The 575-nt window shown below is 47.5% G+C and overlaps 1 pseudogene; it reads left to right on the top strand.

Annotated features, from left to right (window-relative positions):
- The first annotated feature begins 88 nt into the window (after positions 1-88).
- LOC106512709 (SUN domain-containing ossification factor pseudogene) lies at positions 89-561 on the top strand (annotated as a pseudogene).
- Positions 562-575: the final 14 nt, after the last annotated feature.

The following is a 575-nucleotide window of genomic DNA, read 5'->3' on the forward strand; positions in this document are numbered from 1 at the left end:
ACAACACACGGTGTACACAACACACGGTGTACACAACACACGGTGTACACAACACGTTTTAAATGTCCCTCATGTTTATTCTTATCAGATGCTTCTCATCCTATGATGACATGAGCCTGAAACGCAGGGTGACCTGTCCACTTGTTCGCTCTAAGTCATTTCAGCTTTCTTCTTCAGAAGGTGAGAGCACTCTTCTTACACACAGACACACACAGATCCAGGTTTCTCCCCACCGTACTTTTCCATCCACGGTGAATATCTTTGCCTGCATCATCAACACTTGACCCCACAGTCATCATGCACTGCAAAGCTCTATGGCCCCCTATCTGCTGCTGCTGCTCCCTCCTGAGTGTTGTGTAATCTTTCCTGTTGTCTTCACTTCACTCTGTAAACCTTTGCTTTTGCCTCATAACAGCCAGAGACAAAAGCAGCACTCAGTCACAGCGAGAGGCTGCTGGAACCAAAACAAGAATCAAGCCTTTGATTTCAGACACCTGAAACTCCCCCTGCTGCTCATGACTCCTCAGCTGTGTGTGTGTGTGTGTGTGTGTGTGTGTGTGTGTGTGTGTGTGTGT

Source organism: Austrofundulus limnaeus, unplaced genomic scaffold (genome assembly GCF_001266775.1).
Source record: "Austrofundulus limnaeus strain Quisiro unplaced genomic scaffold, Austrofundulus_limnaeus-1.0 Scaffold10747, whole genome shotgun sequence".
Taxonomy (NCBI): domain Eukaryota; kingdom Metazoa; phylum Chordata; class Actinopteri; order Cyprinodontiformes; family Rivulidae; genus Austrofundulus; species Austrofundulus limnaeus.